Genomic DNA, 9,421 nt, shown 5'->3' with positions numbered 1-9,421 from the left:
CCAATTTCTAAAATCCAATTACAATGAATCAAATCAAAGAACATGTGATCACAATTTCGTCCACCACAGGGCATCTTGGCCAGTTTCACTGACCTTTTCTTTACTGTTTTTAGGGTAGTTTCATGCATTTCCTTAGGAAATAAGCTAGTTTTGGATAGATATTCACTTACACCTTGATTCAAGCATACATTGTGCATTTTACATGATTTCATGAGGATTTTTGCATGAGTTTAGTGACAAATTGTATGTTGCATTACCCATGACTTGGATTAGAACTTTGATGCACTCTATTGCTTGATTTCAGGACCAAAGGAAGTAAGGAAGAACCACTTAGCAGTCACGTTAATCTAATTAACATGGCCACTAACGTGGAATGGTAGGTGACTTGCAAGTTAATGAGAAAAGTGATTGCCAATAACGCTCTCGAAGCCATCATTGCCCACGTTAAGAGTCACGTTAACTAGGTTAATGTGAACTCTAACGTGAAGAAGGGACTTTGAGCCAACGTTAGTGACACTTAACATTATCACTAACGTTGGCCAATGATCATAAGTGGCCACGTTAGAGTCCACGTTAACTTAGTTAACGTGGCCTCTAACGTTAAAAGGGGGAAGGAAGCCAACGTTAGTGACACTCAACATTGTCACTAACATTGGCCTAAGGTGAAATGTACCACGTTAACTCCCACGTTAACTTGGTTAACGTGGGAGCTAACGTAAGAGGCAAAAGAGGTCGACAACGTTAGTGACACCCAACATTGTCACTAGCGTTGGAAGCACCCACAAAACCCCCAAGGAGCCACGTTAACTTCCACGTTAACTTAGTTAACGTGGATGCTAACGTTGATGAGTGAAAGATGAGCCAACGTTAGTGACACTCAACATTGTCACCAATGTTGGGGATGGCTAAGAATGGCCACGTTAAAAGCCACGTTAACCTAGTTAACGTGGACTCTAACGTGAGACATAGGGGCACATTGGAACGTTAGTGACAATGTTGAGTGTCACTAGCATTCTCGAAGGTTGGCAAGGCCACGTTAGAAGCCACGTTAACCTAGTTAACGTGGACTCTAACGTGAGACATAGGGGCACATTGGAACGTTAGTGACAATGTTGAGTGTCACTAACGTTCTCGAAGGTTGGCAAGGCCACGTTAGAAGCCACGTTAACCTAGTTAACGTGGGCTCTAACGTGAGGCAAAGGGGTACATTGGAATGTTAGTGACAATGTTGAGTGTCACTAACGTTCTCGAACTCATACTTTTACTAAGCGTTAACACCGCTAACGTCCTGAGCTAAAGTCTCTGCCCACTTCACACTTTCTCTCTGCAGGTAAATCCAAGCCCAAATGAAGAAGAGAACTGCTTCAAACTCAAGATTCAAAGGCCCAAGACTTGAAAAGCCAATTAGAAGCTGAGAAGAGTAGTATAAATAGCAGTAGCTTTGAATTATTTGAGGAGTTCTGGAAGTTGGAAAATAACACTACTCACTGTATTTTACTTTCTCTGCTCTTCTAGTTCCATGATGTATTCTCCATCTTTGTTTTCATTTTCAAGAGCTACCCCTTTCATTGGGTTAGGGAGCTCTGTTGTAATTTGATGGATCAATACTAGTTTTCATTATTCTTCTTCTATCTTCTCTCTTGATTTTACTTGAAAGCTTTCGACCTTCATCCCATTGGGTAGTTATCTTGGAAAAAAAACTATTCAAACTTGGATCTCTTCTGAGCCTTGAAAGAGGAATGAAGAGATCAAGCTAGAAATGCTTTCTCATGCTAGACCAAATTGGGTTTAGATGGATATGTGACTATAATCCTCTCAACACTTGATTTGGTAAATGCATGTGGTATAATCAGTGACCACACTTCATCTCTTCTCATAAGCAATTGACCAAGGAATTGGCTATTGATCAAGATTTGAGAGATTGAATTGCATGAAATTGTAATTCAATCAATTAAGATTGCCAAGGAGATCAATGAGTGCATTGATTGAGGAAGAGATGAAAATGAACTTGATCCGGAGAATTGCAACATCTCCTGCGCCCAATAAACTCCCCAATTCTGATCTCACCCATTCTCTTTAATTTCTGCATTTACTTTCATGAGCAAACACCCTATTCCCATTTACAATTCTGCAATTTACTTACAGTAATTTACTTTCAGCCCTTTAATTCTAGCATTTACTTTTTCTGTCATTTACATTCCCGCCATTTTATTTTCTGCAAATCTCAACCCAAATTCTGAATTCGCTCAACTAGAACATTCTTCTAATTAAAGTTGCTTGATCAATCAATCCCTATGAGATTCGACCTCACTCTATTGTGAGTTTTTATTTGACGACAAATTTGGTACAGTTGCCGAAGGAAATTTGTTGAGAGACAGTTTCCACATGCATCACCCTCTCCCATGGAATTTGAAGTTGAAGTTATAGAAGACAACTCACCATCCAGTAACATTGATAAACTTATTGAAGACCCTTCCGATGAATGTGAAGCTGATGTTGAAGTGGATTTCACACAACCTCCCAAGTTTGATTTGATTGATGATGAAGAGGAATTGGAAGAAGTCAACAAGCAAGAAGAAATTGAAGAAAGTTGTCAAGAGGTGGAAATAACTAAGGAAGAGCATAAGGGAGTGGACCTCGCATTGTCTAAGTGTGGGGAAGTCACCCCCCTAGATCACCATCTAACATATCATTCAAGTGGGTAAAATTCTTACCCTTGAGCTTTACTTTCTCACTTGAATATGGTTTGATTGAAAATGATCGTCAACTTAAATCTCTTTGTGGAACTAAGAGTAAGAGGGAGTTGTGTAGTAGTTGGAAATTTGGTATTAGGCTCACTAAGGTCAAGTCTTCAAGGCATAGGGACCATGATTGGAAGAATGTTACCTTGTGTGGGTCTTTGAAGAAAATTTGGTGTGCTAAAGAGAATTCTATATGTCAACCACCCGGATGGAAAAATCATGATGCTCAACTTGAAGACGTGTGTGAAAATAAGATATGGGATCCCGATTCGAAGCATGAAGACCAACTACGGGAGCTCATATCTTGGGTAGAACTTTACCCAAGTTTGGTGAATATGGTTGGAATTTCTGACAACCAGTTGAAGAATATAGATCCTTGGAGATTCAAGGATGAGTACAAGCATAAGCCACCATGACAAAGAGCTTCCCAAATGTCCAACTTAAGGACTTAAAATAAAAGTGCTAGGTGGGAGACACCCCACCATGGTAAACTCTTTCCACTCTCTTTTAGCTTTGATTAATAAGTGATTTGAGTTACCATTGTAGGTAGATTTTCTTTTCATATAGACTTGCCCCAATAATTTGGTTGTTGGTTGTTCGACATGCAATGTATGTTTGTTTAGTAGTTGGAAAACCTTCAAAACCAAAAAGGAATTTTTGTTAATTTTGCATTTTGTAGTTGGTTGAGTGTTGAAGGAAGTTGATGAGCGGATAATTTATACGCTTTTTGGCATTGTTTTTATATTGTTTTTAGTATGTTTTATTCACTTTTTAGTATATTTTTATTAGTTTTTAAGCAAAATTCACATTTCTGAACTTTATTACGAGTTTGTGTATTTTTCTGTGATTTCAGGTATTTTCTGGCTAAAATTGGGGGACCTGAGCAAAAATCTAATTTAGAGGCTGAAAAAGGACTGCTGATGCTGTTGGATTCTGACCTCCCTGCACTCGAAATTGATTTTTTGGAGCTACAGAAACCAAATGGCGCGCTCTCAATTGCATTGGAAAGTAGACATCCAGGGCTTTCCAGAAATATATAATAGTCCATACTTTGCCTGAGTTTAGACGCAAACTGGCGTTCAACGCCAGCTTTCTGCCCTATTCTGGCATTAAACGCTAGAAACAAGTTACAAATTGGCGTTTAACTCCAAGGAAGACCTCTACACGTGAAAACTTTAATGCTCAGCCCAAGCACACACCAAGTGGGCCCGGAAGTGGATTTCTGCATCATTTACTTATTTCTGTAAACCCTAGTAACTAGTTTAGTATAAATAGAACTTCTTACTATTGTACTAGGGATCTTTTGATCATCTTTTGATCTCTTGATCACGTTTTGGGGGCTGGTCTCACGGCCATGCCTGGACCTTCATCACTTATGTATTTTCTACGGTGGAGTTTCTACACACCATAGATTAAGGTGTGGAGCTCTGCTGTTCCTCAAGTATTAATGCAAAGTACTATTGTTCTTCTATTCAATTCATACTTATTCTTATTCTAAGATATCCATTCGCACACAAGAACATGATGAACGTGATGATTATGTGACACTCATCACCATTCTCACTTATGAACGCGTGATTGACAACCACTTCCCTTCTACATGAAGACAAGCTTGAAGGTATATCTCTTGGTTTTCTAATTAACAATTCACATCGACTCCCCTCTGACAATGGGGCATTTGAATCCGAGATTAGAATCTTCGTGGTATAAGCTAGAATCAATTGGCAGCATTCTTGAGATCCGGAAAGTCTAAACCTTGTCTGTGGTATTTCGAGTAGGATCTAGGATGGGATGACTGTGACGAGCTTCAAACTCTGGACTGTAGGGCGTGGTGACAGACGCAAAAGGATAGTAAATCCTATTCCTACACGATCGAGAACCAACAGATGATTAGCCATACGATATCTGTGCATGGTATTTTTCATCCGAGACGAGCAATCCGACAGTTGATTAGCCGTACAGAAACCGTAGAGGACCATTTTCACTGAGAGGACGGGAAGTAGCCATTGACAATGGTGACACCCAGCATACAGCTTGCCATAGAAAGGAGTTTGAAGGATTGGATGAAGGCAATGGGAAAGCAGAGATTCAGAAGGAACAATGCATCTCCATATGCTTATCTGAAATTCCCACCAATGAATTACATAGGTATCTCTATCTTTATTTTATGTTTATTTATATTTTAATTATCAAAACTCCATAACCATTTGAATCCGCCTGACTGAGATTTACAAGATGACCATAGCTTGCTTCAAGACGACAATCTCCGTGGGATCGACCCTTACTCACGAAAGGTTTATTACATGGACGACCCAGTGCACTTGCTGGTTAGTTGTGCGAAGTTGTGAAAAAGAGTTGAGAGTACAATTGTGCGTACCAAGTTGTTGGCGCCATTGAGATCACAATTTCGTGCACCAAGTTTTTGGCGCCGTTGCCGGGGATTGTTCGAGTTTGGACAACTGACGGTTCATCTTGTTGCTTAAATTAGGTAATTTTCTTCTTGTTTCAACCTTTATTTTATTTTCAAAAAGTTTTCAAAATCTTTCAAAATTTTTCTTCTTTTTCGTTTTTCTAAAAATAATTTTCGAAAAATCCAAAAAATTAATAAAATCATAAAAACAAAAAATTTTGTGTTTCTTTTTTAAGTTTGGTGTCAATTGTATGTTTTAATTTTTCTAAAAATTTTTTTTTCGAAAACTCATGCATGGTGTTCTTCATGATCTTCAAGTTGTTCTTGGTAAGTCTTCTTGTTTGATCTTCATATTTTCTTGTTTTGTGTCTTTTGTTATTTTTCATATGCATTTTTGCATTCATAGTGTCTAAACATGAAAAATCTCTAAGTTTGGTGTCTTGCATGTTTTTCTTTTTTTGAAAATTTTTCAAAAATATGTCTTGATGTTCATCTTGATCTTCAAAGTGTTCTTGGTGTTCATCTTGACATTCAAAGTGTTCTTGCATGTATCATGTGTTTTGATCCATTATTTTTATGTTTTTAGTCATTTTTGTGTTTTTCTCTCTCCTCATTAAAAATTCAAAAATAAAAAATATCTTTTTCTTACTTCACTCATAAATTTCAAAATCTTTGGGTTGACTTAGTCAAAAATTTTTAAAATTAGTTGTTTCTTGTTAGTCAAGTCAAGATTTCAACTTTTCCGATATAAGTAATTATCGGTATTTCTTGATGAGCTTAGAGTTGCTAATGCTTCATCTAATATCTTTTATCCTTAAGTTACTAATGTCATTTATATTACTAACTCATATATATTATTCCTATATATTATTACTTGTATTTTAATATATCTAGCTTTTATAATTATCTGTTTAAGATATTTATAACTTGAATTGCTGACTCAGCAGCCTAACAAGCTAACATGTAGCCTTAAAGTGACACCTAATCCCTTCTTTTTAATTAATCATAATCATCACCTTTCATTCTCTTTTTTAACTAAACCAAATAAAGGAAAAAAAAGAGAGAAGCCGTGTGGGATTCCATGGCACCTCTGAGCTTCTGAGTTCAATTTCTTGAGATCTGTAACTTCGATAAAAAAATCTAATCTAATTAAAGTGTTCGTATCTTCCTTCTCTTCACATTGGCATCACTTTTGTTTAGGAGAAGTCACCAGAGGGAGCCGCTGAACCTTCCATAGTCATAGCCTTGAGGAGCATCACTGTCGAGATTCTGTGAGAAGAGTCAGATGAGATAGAGAGAGAGGATACAATGGAGAAAAGGGGAAGGTGTGGTGGTTTTTTTCACGGCCATTGCAGCCACTAGAGCCGTCAGGAGCCGCCACCATTGCTGTTTGAGGCTGATCGGAAGAGTGGAGGTGACGGTAACGTTGCTGTGTGTGACAACAGGCGGCTGCGTTACCGCCAAAGCTCTCTGTCGCTGTTGCTGGACAAGAGAAATAAGGTTTTTAGACGCGTTTAGTTTTATGGGTTCAACTATTTAAGGTAGGGGCACTTTTCTTAAGCTTATTTTACTTTTAAAGAATTGTTATAAGTTGATATTAATGAGAAAAAATGTATGTTTATGATTTTTTGTAAGCCTTATGGACTGAAATGAGTTGCTTTGAATAAATGTAATTGCTTTCCTGGTTGGTTGTTGTTGAAGTGGTCGGTTCATGGTTATATTGATTTCTTGAATGTGTTAATGTCATTGAGAATTCTAATTTATTAATTTATTTTGTTAAATTAGTGGTTGCTAAAATAATTTGAGATTTGTAAATATTTTGATATTGAAATTGGTTTTGTTGATTTATTGGAAATGATTTTGAGAACTGAAAATGATTTAATATTTGGAAGTTTGAATTTTGTTTGATTTTGGAAATGGATTTGAGATTTGGAAATGGTTTGGTTGTGACCCATGAAGGATGGCAAAAGTATGAGTTTTAAAAAAAATGCTGCCAAAATCTTTATGGAGGTTTTATTTTGCTTTATTGATGGAAAATTATGTTTTGAGTATTCAATAGATTGGAAATGATTTTACTGAATTGATATAAGTTCAAAAATGATATTTTGAGGATTTTTAATGAAAGAAATAAAGTGATGTAAAGGTATATTTGAAAATGGAGGAGTTTTAGTGTCTTTGAAGAAAAGTTTCGAGACATTTTAGAAAAGATGAAGTATTTGAATTTAATTTAGAGAAATGGAATGATTTTCGAGCCTCTTGAGAATGTCTTAAATAATAATGAAACTAAAATTAGTTTTAGTTTAAATGATTTAATTTTGGTTTACATGATTTGGTTTTAATTCCGATTCGATTATGTTTTATGGTAAATGTGAATGGAATGAGATTATGATGGATGTTGTGAGGACAATGGTTTTGTCCCGCTCACGGATTTGGCAAGTTGAGGATGAAAGATTCTCTCTCTTGTCGTGGTATGGATGCGGGGAAGGGGAGAGGTACTCTCTTTCGTATTATTTCTCCCACATCTTTCTCTGGTTGTAAGGTGGAAAGGCACACTCCTTCATTATGGAAATGCACTCTCCTTCGTAATTCCCCTAGGAGAAGGTGGAAAGGCACACTCCTCTGATATGGAAAGGCACTCTCCTTTGTTTGTGTTCCTCTTGGGGATACGCAACCTAGAGACAATGTCCTGGTTAGCTATCGGATGTGTTAGGTTCTGGAAGTTTAACCAACACATGAGCTCATTGCCAGTAGGATAGGAATGCATCATGTTGCATTTATTTGCTTTATTTGGGTGTGCTTAAGTGTTTTGGTTTGCCTATCTGATGAATTCTGTTTAACTGGTAACTGTGATACTTACTGTAACTGTTCTCAAAACGTATATGCCTTGTATTTGTTTATGCTTGTAATTGATTTCTATTTTGAAGTATTGCTGGTGGATTGATGATAGTGGTGATTTATTTTAAATTGGGCCGAAGGCCGGGTTGATTGTATTTATTTGGGCCAGAGGCCAAGATTGGTTAGATCAGTAGTAAGTTTGTTTAAAATGGTTTCTTAGTAAGCAATGAAATGTATAGAGTGTTCTTTTGTGTGAAATTTTTTAAGAAAAATATAAGTTTAAAATTTGGATAATTAGTGTGCGAAATTGAACTCCGCAAGTTTCGCACAGATGAACTGGCAAGTGCACCAGGTCTTCCAAGTAATACCTCAGGTGAGTGAGGGTCGAATCCTATGGAGATTGTCAGATTGAGCAAGAAATGGCTATCTTGTAGATTTTAGTCAGGCGATTAAAAAAGATGGTTATTTCTTTGAAAGCATAAATAAAATAGTAAAGAACAAAATACCAGGTTGGTGTAAAAATAGTGATAGAGATTCAGTTAAAGCTTCGGAGATGCGTATTCTTTCCTGATTAACCTTTTTGCTGTCTACTTCAATAACAAATGATTTATTCAATGGCAGCCGTAAATGATTAACTCATATCCTCTCATCAAGTTAATCTCTTCTAAACCATACCAGTCTACCATATCCGAGCAACTTATGTCCTCTTATCAAGTTTACTCGTGGCTTCCCACTATGGCCGAAGGTGAAGACCTAAGCAATCCACTCCCCTTTGCGATCCTACTAAAAATGCCATAGACAAGGTCAGATCTTCCAGATCAGGGAATGCTGCTTCTCTGACTCTAGCCTTAGTGCCACAAAGACCTCAATAACCCACAATCAATAGAATTTTATGACACTTATCCAAAGTCACCTAGGTACGCTCTTGAAATCCGTAGTGCACTCTCTAGCTGTAGTTCAATGCTATCCGGGTCAGGACTCACACAGAACCCATGTAGAACAAGGATGAATGTCATGGTTCATCCTTAGTTCATGATGTGAAACAATGCACAAGAGAATGGAATCAAACGTGTATTGAAGTAGAAACAGTAATACTATTAATCCATGAGAATCAGCAGAGCTCCTAACCCTAACTTAGGAGGTTTAGTTGCTCATAGCTGATGCCAAGACATCTTAGGCTAGTTTTACAAGCCTTTTTTATTAGTTTTTACTTGGTTTCATGCACTTTCTTAGTCAATAAGCAAGCATTTGGATGAGTAATGTATGCATGTTTTGATTCAATCAAACATTGTTATTCACAAACATTTTCATGAGAGTTGATGCAAGAATTACTTGATACAATGAATGATGCATTATCTTGTGATTATGGCAAAGCTTGATGCATTTGTTTGGTTGATAATAGGTAAGGAGAAGCAAAGGAAAGGTAGAGAAGAAG

The sequence above is a fragment of the Arachis stenosperma genome, chromosome 5 (genome assembly GCF_014773155.1).
Source record: "Arachis stenosperma cultivar V10309 chromosome 5, arast.V10309.gnm1.PFL2, whole genome shotgun sequence".
Taxonomy (NCBI): domain Eukaryota; kingdom Viridiplantae; phylum Streptophyta; class Magnoliopsida; order Fabales; family Fabaceae; genus Arachis; species Arachis stenosperma.
Note: the sequence above shows the minus strand (reverse complement) of the source record.